Raw genomic sequence first — 18,924 nt, forward strand, 5'->3', positions numbered from 1 at the left:
AAACATTAAAAGGATAATAAGAGAATAATATGAACAACTCTATACACATAAACTCAACAACTTTGATGGGATGTACCAATTCCTCAAAAACCAAATACTACCAAAACTCATCCAAGAAAAAATAGAGAGGGACGAAAAAGGAACAAGCCTGAACTCATTTTATGAGGGCATCATTACCCTGATGCTAAAACCAAAGGCATTACAAGAAACAGAAACTACAGATCAATGTCCCTCATGAACTTAGACAGAAAAATCTTCAACAAAATATTTACAAATTGACTTCAGTAATATAAAAAAAGAATAATACATCATGACCAAGCAGGGTTTATTCTGGGAATGCAGGGCTGGTTCAGTATTGAAAAATTAATGTAATCTACCAACTTACTAGTCTAAAGAAGAAAAACAACATGACTGTTTAATTGAGGCAGAAAAATATTTTGAAAAAACTAAATGTCAATTCATGATTTTAAAAAACCTCTCAGCAAACTAGGGATAAAAGGGACTTTCCTCAACATGATAAAGAGCATCTTCAAAAAATGTACAGCTGACATCATACTTAATAAAGAAAGGCTTACTGCTTCCCCCTAAGATCAAGAACAAGGCAAGGCTGTCTCTCTCACTACTCCTGTTCAACATCGTACTGGAAATACTAACCAGTGGAAACAAGAAAAATAAATAAAAGGTATACAGATTGGAAAGGAAGAAATTTGAAGATGATCGTATACAAAGAAAATCCCAAGGACTCTACCCCCCCACCAAATCTGCTAGAACTAGTAAGTGAGTTTAGCAAGGTTACAAGGTCAAGACACAAAAAAACAGTTGTATTTCTATACATTAATAATGACTTGAAAAACCAAAAATTTAAAAATAATATTTATAATAGCTCAAAAAAGTGAAATATTTAGGTATAAATGTATCAATACATAGTCTTATTGCTCTAAAGTGGCAACTATTTTAATTTCTCTGTTCCATTACATAAATGATTTTAGGATCATTGAATATTTATGTTTTTATATTATATTACATTTACATTTTTCATATACATTTTCATCTAAAGTGATTGAGTCATCATATTTATCATTTTAAGGGCTGCCTAATGTTTTATCATATTGATACAGCAGCATAATATAGCAAGAAGAATGTGAGCTTTTTAAACAAGACTGAATTCAAACTCTAGTTCCCCAAATACTAGCAGTGTGACTAGAGGTAGGTAATTTTTCTCAGCCTCAGTCATAGTAAAACGCCAAATTTTCAGGAGTGTTAGAGTTAATAAAGTGATATGTGTAAAATACCTGATACATGGTAGATGCCCAACAAAGTAGCCATTATTAATACCATAATTTTAATCTTTCTCCTAATTTTAGACATTTATGATTGTTTCTTGGCAGAGTCTTTACGCTGGAGTCCAAGAATTATTATTGCTCCCTTTTTCAGGATCTTGATTTTCAGGCTTTTAAATCCCAAAACATTATGCCAATTCGTTAATAAATTGAGAAATACTTGTATTGGTTGCTTAGAATGCATTATCCTTAGTATTTTGCTGAAAGCACATTAAGTGATTCTTGCTTTCTGTTTCGTTATTTTAAACACTGTATTCCATTCCCTTCTGTTTACATCGATCATGAGTAATGTAACCTTGGTCACAAAGTATTCCAAAATCTCAATGTCAGTAGCTCATGTAGGAGGCATGGGAGCTGGGGGATAAATCATCTTATGAGTCATCCTATAGGCATAACCTCCAAGGAGGGGCTAGCAGTCCAAACAGAAAATCCCAGGAGACTCAGTGAATATGATTCCAATCGAGGAACAAGGGTAGTTAATAGAAGGGATTTTTGAGATGGAGAGCTTTCAGGTTTAGGAACAGACCAGAGATATGGTGACAAGGAAGTCTATCCTAGTGACATAGGAAGCAACAGGTCACTGAAAGACAACGGGGAAAAAAAATCTCTGGAGAAAGTATTGGCAAGATTTACAAGTTTGGGGTTCAAGGTCAGGCTCCAGCGTCAGCAGGGAGCCAAATTTGAAAACCAGTAAGCAGGACTGAAGGTTAGTCAGACTGATTGGCTACAACTTGAAAGAAAGCTACAGACTCTTTATTTTTTTTTTAATAAATTTATTTATTTTTGGCTGCGTTGGGTCTTCTTTGCTGCCCATGGGCTTTCTACTCTTCATTGTGTTGCATGGGCTTCTCATTGCGATGGCTTCTCTTGTTGTGGAGCACGGGCTCTAGGCATGAGGGCTTCAGTAGTTGCGGCACGCAGGCTTGGTAGTTGTGGCTCATGGGCTTGGTAGCTCCGCGGCATGTGGGATCTTCCCAGACCAGGGCTCGAACCTGTGTTTCCTGCATTGGCAGGCAGATTCTTAACCACTGTGCCACCAGTGAAGTCCCCAGACTCATTTTTCATAATAGCCCAGCATCTCAGTTTATCCACAGGACGGAAGTGCAGAGAGAGAAAACAGTGCATCTCCAGGATAGGCTTGAGGATTGGGAAGGTTTTAGTTATAAAATATGCCATGAACAAGGAAATACCTCCATAACATGAATGTTATTGTGTAGTCGAATTGCAATGTAGAATTATGTTTCTGAGATTTCTTGTTCGAAATCAATACCATCTGTATCTGTCAGGATCCAGGAGACAGATGGTACTACAGACTGGGTAATTAAGGAGAGTTTAACAAAGGCAAGGTTTAGAAAAAATAAGGAGAGATGGTGTGGACCCCCGTGCCAGGAATAGCAGAGAGCTATTACTTGAAGGGGTTAGGGGAGGGAATGGTTTCTAAACCCTTGAGGGAGAACTATGTTATGAGGGCCACCTGACAGGAGTGGAAATTTGGCAGAGGGAAAGAGCCAACCTATGGCTGTGTGGTAGGGAGGGAGCCAGGAAAAATATCTCTTCTTCTCTCTCTTACCAATTTCCTACCAGTATCAGCCCCTTCCACATTGGCTGAAACCAACTGGAAGCCGGAGGGCAATGGGGTCCAGTGATGCAGTCCATATAGGTCAGCCTCTCTGAGCATACAGTAGGCTGGAGAATGAATCTGAAGGGGAAAATAGATTATCTATGGTGTGTAAATTTTCATTAAATTTAATCAAAGTATCACTTTCCAGACCTGAGTATTTCAGCTTTTTCAACCTTTATTTTCCCTCTGTCATCAGTCACATCTTGGATTTTAGACTTCCCTTTTTGGAGGGCATATGGCCCTCTGTCTATCAAAGTCACATAACCTGTGGAAGGGTCAAAGTGTAATCATCTCAGCCTCTGAGGTGCCGTTTATTTCGATGATAGCCACAGCTGCCCCAGAAAAGGAAAGCTTGTTCCTATAAGTGGGACAAAGCCTGTAACTGGAACTCTTAACTCCTTTAAGCATGGTTGCCTGTACTTTAGTTGAAGGTATAGGCAGCCCTGCAAAGACCTGTGAGGAAACAGAAGCATAGCACTATGAGGCAGCCCTCCCCCAACTGGAGAAAGCGAGCATGTGGCAAACCTATCTGAGGGGGTTGTTATCACTCAGCCTTATTCTGCCCAACTAGGTAGAAGCTTCATTCAAATTTCCACTGGAGGGTAACCATCAGAAAAAATTAAAATCGGCCAAATGGAAGTGATACTCCATTGGCAGCTTTCTGCTGGTTTTTTTGTTTTTTCATTTTGGTTTTGTTTTTACTTTTACCTTCTTGTTTTTTAACACTTTTTGCCCTGGCAGAGTAAAAGATGTCCTTTTTTGCAAGATAAATTTTGGTATAGAGAGTTGGTCTATAAAGAATAAGCTAAGTATGTTACTAATACATTTAAATTGCTGTTACCAATGCCTTCTTTCATTAATATTAAAAACCAACAATTGTATCGTTGTAGAACAAATAATACCAGTGTGATGTAACTTCTTTATATTAATAGCCTATGTGCACATTTTCAGTGAACACAGTATACAGCTTTTGTCATTCTTTTCCTTTTTTCTATGTTATGTTTGTTCTGATTACATTTATTGAAATGTAAAAATAAAAGTCAACAGTTGATGCATAGTACATGAGAATTTAAAGAAAATCCTAAAGTGCTGCTGGTACCTCTTGAACATTTTGAGTTGTTTGAAAAAATGCCTAAGAATTTTGATTTACAAAGATAGATTAATATTACAAAGGCAGATTAGAAATACATAATCTTTAAGATACAGTCTTTCTAGTGATTTTAAGTAAGTTTAAGTAAGGGTAAATTTTTACAGTGCTTAGGAAAAGAATACATTTCTCAAACCGTAAATCAGAAAGATTTACAGCACTATTTAGTGAGTAAAAAATATTTTCATCCTTGAGTTAAACAAACTGTCCCTATTTGATTAGTCATATTTAATATCAAAATTGTTAGATAGCTCATTGCTAGACAATGAATCTAGACTAGAACCTTTTTTGTACAAACAGTTGAATGATATCCAGAAGAAGTCATTTTATCCAGAGGACAAAAACAACATCATCACCCTTTCCATGCTGAGCATTTAATATCTTTCCCTTTTATGTACTAGCAAAGAGGCAAAGGGGGTATTTTACTTGCTGATACTAATGTATGAGTCAAGCTATATTTGAACTTTATATTATCTTCACATATTAATAAAAATCTTTAAAACTCATAGCAGATATTGTCATTTTGAAGAACATTAAATATTACGTCTTTACTTAGGTGGTTTTAAATTATACTTTCCCTGTGCACTCAAATGTTTAGCACAAATAGCTCCATGGAGATGACAAAATGCAGCTCAAACACAATTCAATTCCTTTCTTCTCCAGTATGTGTGATCTGTTTCCATGGAAATTTCATGTTGACCAGGAATTGTAAAAATACTATATGCAAACATGTCTCGGAAGCAAACATTTTTGGAGAATAATTGTGAGTTAATTTGAGTCACTCCATTAAAATTGTTCAAATAATAGAAAAGAAGACTGTTTTTTTCTTTAGCAGAGACCATTCTGCAATTTCCCTTAGCTCAATATATTAGTCTAATAGAGTTAGAGATTATAAGGACTTTAATTTGCCTTTTGATGAGAGTAAAATTAGATTTTAATGATTTAGGTAAATGTATTCATTTGAAAAAGATGACAGACATTATGAGCAAGGCATTGTTGGAGTGCTGAAAGAAATACAAAGATGTATACAACACACTATGGTATAAGATTAAGTGACTGCAGTAAAGCTGACAGTGTGCTTTGGTGTGCAGAGGAGGAGGGGAATGTTTCTAGTTAGGAAGATCAAGGAAATCTTCTTGGATGAAATGGCATTTGAACTGGATGGATCTCGACCAATGAGAAAGTAAGGAGAGGGTCTTCCTGCTGTGGGAAACCATCTGAGCAAGGGCACAGAGGTGGGAAAGCAGAGGGCATATTTGGGGAATGATAAGTCCAACTGACTGAAGTGTAAATGAAACAGGGAGGTAAAATGAAAAGGTAGGCTGCAAATGAAAAGGTAGCTTTTGTAGGGCCTTGAATGCCAGGCTAATTTGGATTTTTATGCTCAATAGCAGTAGTGTTCATTTGGGCGATAATAATCTGTACTATCAACAACAGTTGAATATTGGGTAATGAGAAAGTAAGGAAGGGAATAGATCATTATTTTGAGAAGAGCGGCACTGAATGGAGTAAGAACAGCAAAACAGTTTGAAGAACTAGCAGGCTAAAAAATGGTTTGAGAGATACAGTAGCTTTAAAACATGTTCACAATTTTTTTTGAAATTCCTTTCTTTACGAGGTGGACACTCGGCAATAGAAATTAAAGCAAAAGTAAACAGATGGGACCTAATCAAACTTATAAGCTCTTGCACAGCAAAGGAAACCATGAACAAAATGAAAAGACACCCTATGGAATGGGAGAAAATATTTGCAAACGATGCGATTGACAAGGGCTTCATTTCCAAAATATACAAACAGCTCATATGACTCAATAACAACAAAAAAAACACAGTCAAAAAATGGGTAGAAGACCTAAATATACACTTCTCCAAAGAAGACATACAGGTGGCTAACAGGTACATGAAAAGATGCCCAACATCACTAATTATTAGAGAAATGAAAATCAAAACTACAAGGAGATATCAACTCACACCAGTCAGAATGGCCATCATCAAATAGTCTACAAATAATAAATGCTGGAGAGAGTGTGGAGAAAAGGGAACCCTCCTACACTGTTGGTGGGAATGTAAATTGGTGCAGCCACTGTGGAAAACAGTATGGAGTTTCCTTAAAAAACTAAAAATAGAGTTACCACATGATCTACCAATCCCATTCCTGGGCATATATCCAGAAAAGAAGAATACTAATTTGGAAAGATATGTGCACCAAAATGTTCATAGCAACACTGTTTACAATAGCCAAGACATGGAAGCAACCTAAATGCCTATCGACAGATGAATGGATAAAGTAGATGTGGTGTAGATACACAATGGAATATTGCTCAACCATAAAAGAGAATGAAGTAATGCCATTTGCAGCAACATGGATGGACATAGAGATTATCATACTAAGTAAAGTAAGTCAGACAAAGACAAATATATGATATCACTTATATGTGGAATCTAAAAAATAGTACAAATGAACTTATTTACAAAACTGAAACAGACTCACAGACATAGAAAACAAACTAACGGTTACCAAAGGGGAAAGGGGCAGGGGAAGGGATAAATTAGGACTTTGGGATTAGCAGATGTATACTACCATATATAAAATAGATAAACAATAAGGATTTACTGTATAGCACAGGGAACTATATTCAATATCTTGTAATAAACAATAATGGAAAAGAAAAAAGCATATAGATATATACATATATATGTATAAACAAGTCACTTTGCTGAACACCTGAAACTAACATAATATTGTAAATCAACTATACTTCAAAAAAATAAAATAAAAAAGAGGTGGAGACTAAATCTGCTCCTTTGAGTGTGGGCTAGATTTAGTGACTTGATTCTAGCAAACAGAACTAGGCAGAAGTGATAGTCTGCCACTTCTGAGATTAGGTCATAAAAGGCATTGGCTTCCTTCTCAGATCTCTTACCTTCTGGGAGCACTTGCTCTGGGGGAAGCCCCCTGGTGTGCTGTGAGGGAACTCAACCTTGGAAATGGATTCTGCAGCCCCAGCCAAGTTCTGGTTGACATCTTGATTGCAGTCTCCTGAGACGCCCAGGGCCAGAATGACCACCAGCTAAGTGGCTGATCTTATATTCCTGACCTACAGAAACTGTGAGATAATAAGTGTTTGTTGTTTTAATCTGCTAAATTTTGAGGTAATTTGTTATGCAGTAATAGATAACTGATGCAGAAGGTGTCGAAACAGGAGAGTCTTAAACATGTTTGCAGGTTGAGAAGAAGTAGCCAATGGAGACTGAGCGACTGCAGATTCCACAGGAGAGGAGAAATCATGGCTAGGTCAAATTCTGGAAGATGTACGTAGGGGAGAGGATCCTTAGGAAAGGGTGGAGAAGTTATTTTTGGAAAGGAAGAATGAGGATCAGAAAAAAATTCAGATTGGAAGGATGGAAGGTGAAATCAAGCCAGATGTCCTTGATTCCTGCAGCAAAGGGGGTCAGGTCACCCTCTGAGATGAAGGACCCTCTGGGACCAGGAGCTCCAGGAGAGTAGGAAAAATGGGAAGAGCTACTGTGAGATAGCACAAACAGAATCAGGTAGAGCAAAGAATATAATTCTCTCCAGCTGTGTGTAGCACTCTGGGAGAGTAAATTGAGAAAGCAGAGAGCAGAGTTTACCTAGGATTGAAGATTGATAAGGCATATATGAAAAATCAAGTGGGCAAAGGATTCTAAGGTAATGATGTAATTACAATAGCTGGGCATAAAGTCTAGAGTGGGTACAAGGGCACATGAAGCTATAAGGGGGTTAATGAACAGAGAATATGAAAGAGTGGGTCTTCTATAGCAACTATAACCTGTACCACACATTTCATATTTTATTTGTAAACTACTTAAATTATCATGTAACTTTTTTGGTGTGTGAGTCCCGGTGATATCATAAACTCCGAGTAGTGATCACAGTTTATGCATTTTGTACCCCCTTAGCAACTAGCACATTGCTTCTTAGGGACTCATACATTTGTGGAGTCAATGAATAAAATCATTCTAGTATTCTGTGTATTCTCTACTGAGTTTCTTCTTCCTTCACAATAAGCATCTGACTGAGGCTGAAGATCTGCTCCTTTTAGAGAGTTGAATGTGTTCCAGCCTTGTCTCTAAGGGCCAGGATTTCTGGATGCTTTTAAGAAGCATTATATAGTGATAAGAAGGGGGACAATAGCTGGTTGGCTAAAAATAATAAGCCTAATTATGCCTATGTGAAGCAACTTGAAATAAACCTTGGATGATTTCTCTTCAATCTGACAAAAATCAGAATAAAAGTGAAAAGGTTTCGGGGTAAAAAAAGAGAGATTAGCATTCTCCTGGAAAATCAGGGGAAGAAGAGGCCTCCGTGAAGAAGAATCTCACAGAAGCTTAGATCTGAAGTGGCTTCCCAGCCGTAGTGGACATTTATGTATTCTTTACCTGGTGCACTCTTCTTTCAATTGTTTTCCTGGAAAGAGTAGGCTTGTTAAAGTCTGATAAAACTACTAAGAAAAAATTGCAAATAGGCTTCTAAACCACTGAACAGGGTCACTGATTGCAGTGATTCTAGGTGGTTCTTCATATCTTTACCACCTGCCCTTCTACTCACACCTCAACCCACCTTTCCCTCAGTTCAAGTTTTTCTATATCAGTTAATGAATTAACACTTTGAAATATATGGTAATAGAGCCAAGAGTTTCAGTTCAGTTTTGGAAGCCACTACCTTCGTTGATGAGTTTGTTTATGTAATTATTTGAATGTTTTATTCAAATATTGAATATTGAAAGTCAAATATTTGAATATTTATTTATTTTTATTAAAATGAGGAGAATCCAAAAATGAATGCGCTGATTCCAGTGAGAGCAAATTTAGGTTTCATACACTTAGCACAATTTAGACAAAGATGGAAATCATTTGACTATCTAAAAGGACCAGAACTTAGCCACAATCAGATGTGCATTATAAAGGAAAAGAAACCAATGAAAGAACCCTTATAGAGTGCTGGGACTAAATTACTGAAAATTGTGTCTGAAATTGAGGTATAATTAGGGATTTTATAATTATTTTTAGGTCTTATATCATGTTAGTCCTACTTTCAGCCAAATAATATTTGAGGACAAAGAAAAAACTGTCTGTATTGTATTGTTTTGTGTTCCAGGAGGCCACATGGAGGTGCCACAGAGGCTAAGGTAAGCAGAGCTGCAGGCTTCCTACCTCTGTATCAGCTTCTGCCAAAATGAAGCTCATTTTCTGATTTACATTCTGAATTCTGAAAAAGATTTCTTTCGAAGAAAGAGTTCCCATGCAACAAAAGTCTGAAAATCACTGCGCTATCCTGATACAGTGTTTATACAAGAACATATAGTGGTTCGACATTTTGGAGGGACTGCTTGGCACTATCTGTTAAAATTTAAGCATTCATACTGTGTGACTCAGCAATTTTCCTCTAGCAATTGATCCTATACAAGTAATCACTCAAGGTTAAAAGGATATATGTACAGGATATTTACTGCAGCGTTGTTCATAATAGCAAAAGATTGAAAACAATGCAGATATTTATACATACGGAATTGGTTAGCATAATGATATTCGTGTATTGGGATATTACACAGTCTTTTGAAAGAATGAGATAGAAAGATGTCCAAGATATATTAAGCAGAAAAGGCAAGTTATAAAACAGTATGGTTCCATTTGTAAGTCAAATAATGTCAATAAAGAAAAGAAAACCATTACCTTGACATATGCAAATAGATAGCTATTACTTTACTTCTTAAAATTATTACTGAAATTCATAGGTTGAATTGTTTTAGTTTCTGTATCATTGGCATGATCTTTTCTTATTTAAGTACAAGGTTATCTTTATTCAACTTTGGAACTGTTTTCCATGATTACTCTGGTTTGAAATTCTAATTTCTTGTTCTGAAAAAGTGATTAATTAAACTTATAGTATGATGGGTTTTAGAGAGTGAAAAAAATAACTTGTAAAGATTTTGTGTAATTTTACATGTTAAGATTCTCAGCATCTACTTATGGAATTTTGTTGCATGATGTGACAAAAAAAAAGTTGAACCCTCAAGCCCTCACAAACACAATATTTTAATCACATTCAAGAGAGTAATGATTTTTGCATGTTGGTGCAATAGGGTTTTCCATAATTCAGCTTTAGAGAGCTGTTCTCTCTTCATTTTTCAGTCATGAGTTGGGTAGGCCAAAGATAACAGATTTTGCTCATACAAACATATCACAAGGAATTGTGAAATCATGAGACTTAGTTTGTTGTTGTATGTGTGATCAAGTCTTTTATGCATTAATTTTGAAGCATGGAAAAGTAAAAAGTGGATTTAACAGTGGAGAGCTTCCTTTCCTCCAGTTGACCTCAGCCTCAATACCTCCATCAGAGCAATCCACAGAAGAAAGGATGTTCAGTACACTGGATGTTTCCATAGACATGTGGGGCAGAAAATGTCAGGGTAAATTTTACAAATCAATGAAACCGACAGTGCCAAAAATAAAAACAGAGAAATGAGAATTATAAATTTCTTAAGTCTCATTCCAAATCCTAACAGTGCTTTGTAAGCCCTTTAGAGACAGTCCCCTAGAAAACAGATCACGGTTTTACTTGCCTTCTTCTAAGTAGGAAAATTGCTGTCTCACTCTATACTTTGTTGATCCCCAGAGAGATCACAATGGTGAGACCATGGAAGGCATAAGGAGTGCTCATCATCTGGAAAGCAACTTAAAGCATAGGTTTTCATGCAATAGAGCTCGGGCAAATTCACAACGTCATAGACAAAGGAATGGGCTTAGCTAGGAACTTTACGAGCCAAGAGTCTGCAAGAGACGGAACAGGGGTCGCACAAGGGGCAGGGTTCTCTGTTGGACATGTCATAAGTGAGCATTCCAGTGAAGGGGCATTCTCTCTCTTCTTCTCGTGCTCTCTCTTATTCAAGACCAAAGTTGTAAACATCCTTGTCAGTGGGGTTCACACAGATTACTTGGTATCAGACTGTTTAGATGTCAACTGTCAAGAATTATCTGAGGGGGGGCTTCCTGGTGGCACAGTGGTTAAGAATCCGCCTGCCAACACAGGGGACACGGGTTCGAGCCCTGGTCCAGGAAGATCCCACATGCCACACAGCAACTAAGCCCGTGTACCGCCACAACTACTGAACCTGCGCTCTAGAGCCCGCAAGCCACAACTACTGAGCCCACGTGCTGCAACCACTGAAGCCTGCGAGCCTAGAGCCCATGCTCCACAACAAGGGAAGCCACCACAATGAGAAGCCTGCGCCACAACGAAGAGTAGCCCTCGCTCACTGCAACTAGAGAAAGCCCGTGCACAGCAACAAAGACCCAAAGCAGCCTAAATAAATAAATAAATTTATTTATTTATTTTTTAAAAAAGAATTATCTGAGAGAGTCAGCTGCCTGTATCAGGACTCCTTGGGTGTCCATTGGGAAGTTGCAACCCCTCCTGATGGGAGGGAGGAAGCCACCTGTGCCAAAGAAAGGGGAATTTGGAAGAAATAGGGAGGCTGTTGGTCACAGCTGGTCCATTGTCCAGGTAACCCAGAGTGATGTCCTGGGGTCATCTGCAGACTATTCTATTTCACCCCTGGTACTGGTCTGACATCATCTTTTTACATAAAAAGACACAGAATTTAGGGCTCTGTTTTCATTAAAAATGTCTGTTTCTGCCACAATTGTTTGTTTTTATTTTTTTTGGCCGCACGGTGGAATCTTAATTCCCCGACCAGGGATTGAACCTAGGCCCTCCGTAGTGAGAACTCAGAGTTCTAACCACTGGACCGCCAGGGAATTCCCCACAATTGTTTGTAATCCTGAGAACCTTTTGTAGGCCTTTCGTTTTATGCCAATTTAAACGAAATTTAAATATTTTAAAAGTTGGCATTTAATTAAGAATTTTAAATATTCAGTGCCCTTCTGGCTTTGGCTCTGAATGGTTCTCCTTGGGGTTTTGTCACTTACTCATTGCCACCTGCTGGAGAAGAGAAGAAGTGCCGTTGAACACTTGCCTTTCCTGTAACAGACCCGGTAACCCTTCTCAGGATGCTCACTGAAGGGGGGGGGCAGTTGCCATCTGGCAACCACTGCATGGAGAGAAAAGGAAAATTGCCTTATCTTTTCAAAAGAAGTATTTTGAGATTTTAGTTATTAACAGTAAACATATTTAAATCTTCTTAGTAATTATTTACAGGGAATAGAAAAAATTTTCTAGTTATGAGTGGAACCCAGCTTTTAAGGTAGGCTCTTTTTCTTTCTTTTAGGCATAGGATGTACTATCCAGTAAATTATAGCATTACTATACTTGGGATGCATGACAAGTAAAAGTTCAGGAAGGCTTGGAGGGGAAAGGTTAGTTGTTACTCCTGGGGGAAGGGAGGGGACCAAACCATTAAAATGAGGCATGAAAGGGAATATCCTGGTAGTCCAGTGGTTAGGATCGGCACTTTCACTGCCAGTCTGGGTTCTAAGATCCTGCAAGCCCCGAGGTGCTGCCAAAAAAAAAAAAAAAAGGCGTGAAGAGCACAACAGAATAGATGGGGTGGGCGGGAGGCTGGATAATGCCTGATCACAAGCTAATTGTAAATAAGCGATATCATGTTGACTTCCTTTAAAATAAGTTTTTTTTTTTTAAGCCATGCTGTGCAGCATGTGGGATCTTAGCTCCCCAACCAGGGATTGAACCTGCGCCCCCTTCAGTGGGAGCGTGGAGTCTTAACCACTGGACCACAAGAGAAGTCCCATTAAATATGAATTTATAAATGGCTGATCCTCTAGTTCCTTTGTAAGAACCATGGTAACTCCCATATCCAGGTCTAAACTGTATAAAAATCGTGAAAACTCCCCAGGGCTGCAGAGACTGGTTAACCTTGTTAGTGTGCTGAACCTGAGGGCCGTTGCCTCTCCTTGGCTTCCTTCTCAGCATCTTCCATGTTAAAAGACCCACCCAACAGTAAATGTTTTACTTACCTCTGCCCTTGAGTTGTAAAATAATTCTTACAAGTGAATTAATGAGAAAACAATGAAGATGATTACAAAATGCTGGCACATATGAAGCAATGATCTCCACATCACTTTACCTGGAGAGTATACGGAATGCTCTTTTCTGTCAGTTTATCACTCTTGGTCTCCAGGACACCACAGTCACCCCAGGACTGCACTGGCTGCTCCTTATCAGTGTCCTTTGCTGGCTCCTCTTCCTCTCCTTGACCTCTCAGCACTAGAGTGGGCCAGAGCTCAGGCTTCTGACCTTTTCTCTCTCCACATCCATTCCCTATGTGCTCGGATCCACGCTTACTACTTTACATACCTAGGTATATCTCCTCGACTCCCAAATGGAGTATCTCTAGCCCAGACCTCGGTTCTGAATTGCAATCTCCTATCCCACTGCTAATTCAAAATCCCTCCTTGGATTTCTCCAATAAGCAACTCAGACTTTGCATGTCCAAACCAGAGCCTTGATTCCCAGCCACCCCCATCTTAGTCTGGATTCCCCCAAAGCAGACTCTAAAACAAGGACTTAGACCAGTAGCTACCTTGGGGAGCCAGGGAGATGGGGAGATTGTTTGCAAAGATGTCCTCAACATTCTTCCCTTCCTGTGTGCCTGCAGTGTGACTTGGACATCACTCCCATGAAGAAGTGGAATTTCTTTCACCCTTTGAATCTGGCCTGGGGTTATGACTTGCTTTGACCAAAAGAGTGCATAGAAGTGACACTGTGAGACTTCTGACTCCAGGCCTCATGATGCTTTGGTGGCTTTGTGTTTCCCTTTGTGCCCTGAGAACACTACCCTGAGGACTGCCATGTGATGAGTCCCAGTCTAGCCTAGTGGAGGATGAGAGAGCATGGGGAGCAGATGAGCCCTCCCATCTGAAGTCTCTTAAATCAGCCAGCTGACAGCTAGCCTCTACCATCTATCAGCACAGGTTCTCATAAACCATCCACCACCAGTCAAGCTGCCAGATGGTTGTAGCCGCTAAGTGACCCCAGGCAAGACCAGCAGAAGAGTCACCCAGCTGAATCCAGCCCAAATTGCTAACCCACAGAATCATGAGCAAAAATAATAGTTGTTTTAAGCCACTAAATTTTGGAGCGGTTTGTTATGCAGCAAAAGCTAATTTATGCAGGAGGTTACCCCAGGAAGTACAAGTGAGGAAACGGGGAGAAAGAAAGAGAAGGGAGAGAAGTTAACAAAGGGTGTTTTAAGGAGCGGGTCACTACTGTGGGAATTGAAGTTCCTTCGTACTGGATACCCTCTGAGGAATCTTGTAGAAGGCATCTCAGGACTGTCCCACCCAGGGAGAGAAGCTGGGTTATTTATCCAATAACTCCCTCCCCCATTTCTCACTGGTAGAGGGATTCCTGGAGTATTTAGGTCCCCAGCACTTGGGGCTGCTCTGCAGCCAAGCTGAACAAGTTCCCCAGCAATGGAGAGGTTCCTGACGCAGGGAAGTAGAGGGATGAGGATAAGCACGGGGTGGAAGGTGTCAGAGTGCATGGGAACTGTCCACTGCTACTTACAAGGAGGCCAGGCTCGTAAGTAAGCTCAGAAGTATGCCCAGGGGAGGTGGGACAGCGCATCAATAGCTTCTGCTAACTCCCTAAACCCATTTCTTCCCAAATCTTCCCCAGTTCAGCAAGTGGCAACTCCATCTTCTAGTGGCTCAAGTTAGAAACTTCATCCTTGGACTCATCAATTTCTTTCACACTCCACCTTAAAATCCTTTTAATGTCACCTTTAAAATATATGCAGAATCTGAGTATTTCTCATTATCCCGTCTACTATAACACTGGTCCAAGCCACCATCATCTCTCTCTTGGATTACTGGGTCATTGAAACCACCTTCACTGGTCTCCTATGCAGCAGCCAGAGTGACCATTTCAAGCTCAAGTCCCTCTTCAGCTCTCAGCATTCCCAGAGCTCCCCATCTCATTTAGAATAAAGTACCAAAGTCCTTACTATGGCCCAGAAAGTTCCATGGAATCTGGCCCCTGCTATTTTCCTAACCTCACATCTTACAACTCTCCCTGTCTCTCATTCTGGCCTCACTGGTTTCCTTGTAGTTCTTCAAAACCCCAGGCTCACTCCCACATCAGGGCCACTGTACTTGCTGTTCCTATATCTGAGATGCCCTTCCCAGTTATCCACACACCTATAGCCCTTACTTTCTTCATGTCTTTGCTCAAGTGTCCTCTTATTGGAAAAGCCTTCCTTGACTCTAATTATGCAAATTCTCCCCAGTCACTCTTTACTGCCTTACCTTGCTTTATTTTTCTTTATTCATCAGCTGACATATAATTTTTATCACCTCCCACTAGAATGTAAGTTTTTATCACCTCCCACTAAAATGTAAGTTCCAGGAGAGCAGGGACTCTTTTTTGTTTGCTGATATGTTCTCAGTACCTAGATTAAGCTCTTGCTGACTGAATAAATTACTATGTATTATGGGGCATTCTGATCATTTTGTATGGATTATTTATAGGTTAGATCTCTGGTTAAAATAAAAGAATCAAAAGCTTCCAGTAAAACATCGCATATTTAAAGAAGAATGCTTAAATCCCATACTTTAAGAAGATGGTAGTGAAAACTCTTGAGCTATGCTCATATAAAGATTAGTGTAACAATATTAGAAAAATGTTATTCTTAGAGTCATACAGTAGAGATTGTTTATTGAAACATATTGTGCTCTATGATTATAGATCTATTCATTAATCAGTCATTCAGAAACACAGACTGAGCCTTTCCTGTATGTTGGCTGCTGGGCCAGCCCTGGGGATCGACAGTTGAAAGAAGGGACTTCCCTCGTGGCCCAGTGGTTAAGAATCTGCCTGCCGATGCAGAAAACAGGGGTTTGATGCCTGGTCCGGGAAGATCCCACATGCCACGGAGCAACTAAGCCCATGCGCCACAACTACTGAGCCCGCACTCCAGAACCCGTGAGCCACAACTACTGAGCCCACGTGCCTAGAGCATGTGCTCCACAACAAGAGAAGCCACCGCAATGAGAAGCCCGCGCACCGCAATGAAGAGTAGCCCCTGCTCACTGCAACTAGAGAACATCTGCGTGCAGCAACGAAGACCCAACACAGCCATAAATAAATAAATAAATAATGCAATAGCTTAAAAAAAGAAAGTTCTGCCTTCAAGGATCTTATTTTTATTTGCTGCTTTTAAACTCTCCTCCTTTCCCCTTTTCTTAAAATTCATACTTTCCTAATGGTTCCAGAAGTGATGGCAGGTCAGAGAGCCTTCTGAGCTAGTCCAGCTACCCAGTTGGTCTGAGATAAGAAACTGGGGAAGTTAGAGAGAGGTAGAACTAACAGCGGAGCACAGAAGAACTAACAAGGAAATATTGGTTCAGAGTCTCCTTGTGAGAGAAAGAAAAACTGAGGCAAAATGCAATTTCTCTTCACTCCCGTAAAAGTAAAACAAATTTACAAGATCTCATTAAAACAATGAGAGATAAACAAGTTCTGAAAATTTCTTGGTGAGTAAGGAATAACAAAGAAAATGAATTGTATGGCACTCGTTATTAATTATGTATATGTATGTCCATAATGTCATTGATATGACCTTTATTTAGTGAGCTTGTTACAGAGTCCAAGCTCATACTGCTCACCCCACAACAGGCCAGTAAACCAAGAGATGAGGTGCTGGGGCAAGGAGTAGTGCCCTTATTCGGAAAGACAGCAGACCAAGAAGATGGTGGACTAGTGTCCCAAAGAACCATCTTACCTGACTTAGAATTCATGCACCTTTTATACTAGAAGGGGAGGGGGTGTGGCTGTTTGTTGTAAACTTCTTGGAGCTGGAATCCTTTGTTCTTGCAGCTGTCCATGTAGGCCTGGTCACAATGTTCCTATAAACTTCTAACAAGACAAATGTTATTCTCTCTTCTGCAACTTCTTATCTTGAAATGATGGAAAAAGTGTTATACCTTTAAAGGTCAGAGCCTTGAGAATGGGCTACCATTTCCAGCTATAGGCAACATTCTTTTACAAAGGTGCAGAGCCAGCATGACTAAGCACAGGCAACAGAGCACCAGGGTTAGAACTAAAGGAATAGGTCCAATACGAAGTCAGGTTTGTTCTTCTCTGTTACAGGCTGTTTTATATTAGTGAACATTTTTTAAAATGTACTTTTTTGAGCTTCCCTGGTGGCACAGTGGTTAAGAATCTGCCTGCCAATGCAGGGGACACGGGTTCGATCCCTGGTCCGGGAAGATCCCACATGCCACAGAGCAAGTAAGCCCATGCGCCACAACTACTGAGCCTGTGCTCTAGAGCCCATGCTCGGCAACAAGATAAGCCACCACAAGGAGAAGCCTGTACACTGCAACGAAGACCCAACGCAGCCAAAAATAAAATAAATAATTTTTTTTAAAATGTACTTTTTTCGGCTTCATCCTGCCATATTTTTGTTCCTGCCTCCACATTCCTCATGAAGTGTTTCAGTTTGTCAGCCACATGTTCTCTTGGCATGGTTTTCAGGAACATAACTTTTAAGGTTGGCAAAAGGATACTGTACCACACCCTATCCATCTGAACATGATTATGATGCCACAATATCACTTATTTCCATAATAAAATGTACCATGCTTCTTTTTATTAATAATTCAAGATGAACAGAAATATTGTTATTTGTTTGAGTAGAGCGCCACTGTTGTTTTTCTTTAGAATGTTAATTTCCTATCTTGCATTTCCTTCCTCACAGATAAATACAAGGAATATTTTTCTTTTTGGAAAAAGTGAGCATTCTTCAAAGACAAGTAAAAGATAGACCTCAGTGTACATGTTTAGCATAACAGGCACATGTAGTCTGTGAAAATTCAGAAATGTTACTTCTTTCCAAACTATGTTTAATGATGGGTTGCATAGATCTCTTGAATTAGAAACTGTGTTTTCCTACATTTAATAACAACTCAAATGGCTGAGGCTTAAACAAGATAACACTGAGTCTGGAGGTTGGCAGTTTCTAGTATTATTTCTGTGGCTCAAAGGTGTGAGGGCCAAAGTTTCTCAGATTTTCCTTGGCCTTTCTCTCATGATTATAAGATGAATGCTGTGACTCTAACCATCACATTCAAGTTCCAGGAAGGATGAAGGAGGAAAAGAGAAAAGGCAAAGACCAAAAGGCCAAGCCAGCCAAATCTTTCCCTTCTAAAGACCTTTCCTGAAAACCCCATTTACTTCTCTCTGGCCAGGATGGTATCACGTGACCTCCTAGCTGCAAGGAAATTGGGAAATACAGGTTTTTGTTTTTGTTTCCAGCTGGGTATATTGCCACCTCCAGCAAAAGCAGGAAGGAAGAAAGGAAAAATAGTTACTGGTCAAACAACTGGCAGTCTCTACCACATCCTTTTCCTGGAAAAATATTACTTTATTTCAAGATCATGTCTGCAACCCAATGGTTATTTCTTAATTATAAGATCAATAAAGAAGAACCTTTACAAAATTGCCCCACTGCTGCTTTCAGTCCCTAATGGACTGAGTCATAAGTGCTGGTTTGAATTTCTCAATGCTATTATATTACTAAAGCTAGTCAGTTTTTCTTCTCTTGGGGGAATAGCTTCTAATGGAAAAATAAAAGAACTTAAGACACTACATATGCAAAACTGTAGTGAGTGGGTCTTAAGATGATTTTTTTAAAGTATATTTTCACGGCTCATTTGTAATACAGCAGTTTTGGGGAAAAAATAACTACCCATACATTAGAAGGAAATCACCCTTATGACCACTTCAGTGCATAAGGTATAGTGGTAGGAGAACTGGCTTTGAAATTAGACACACCTGTATTTGCAATATGGGTA

This window comes from Aethalodelphis obliquidens, unplaced genomic scaffold (assembly GCF_003676395.1).
Source record: "Aethalodelphis obliquidens isolate GAN/ISIS:26980383/991018 unplaced genomic scaffold, ASM367639v1 scaffold40, whole genome shotgun sequence".
In the NCBI taxonomy this organism is placed as follows: Eukaryota; Metazoa; Chordata; class Mammalia; order Artiodactyla; family Delphinidae; genus Aethalodelphis; species Aethalodelphis obliquidens.